We start from the raw sequence: 463 nt of genomic DNA, 5'->3' as shown, positions 1-463 counted from the left end.
TGTTTTGCATGAGTTAAATTATTTTATCGCCACAGCAACTTCACAGGGCAAATGTTTTCATCATCCCATTTTACAGCAAAAAGAGGCTGGGGACATGAAGGGTCTTGCCCAGTGTTTTCAGCTTATAAGGGTTGGTTGGAGTCAAAATTTAAACACGAATCATCTGACTTCAGAGCACGAGCTCCATAAACTCCTATGTAATCTACCCTCACCCACCTCACCCATCCCCACCATGTGAGTCTGTAAGTCGTTTTATACAGCTCCTCAGACCTCCTTTCTGTCTCCTCGATGGGATGCTGTCTGATTAGTAAATCATTGGATAAAGCTGTGAACCAAGAGAAAGAAGACACCTACTAAGAAGGGCTCCTGGTGGCTAACTGGGCTCTAATTTTAAAAAACAAGCCCCCCCCCAAAAAAAAAAAAAAAAAACCAAACAAAAAAAAAAAAAACACCCAGCCATTTC

This window comes from Myotis brandtii, unplaced genomic scaffold, assembly GCF_000412655.1.
Source record: "Myotis brandtii unplaced genomic scaffold, ASM41265v1 scaffold355, whole genome shotgun sequence".
NCBI classification, from domain to species: Eukaryota; Metazoa; Chordata; class Mammalia; order Chiroptera; family Vespertilionidae; genus Myotis; species Myotis brandtii.
This window is presented reverse-complemented; position numbering follows the sequence as displayed.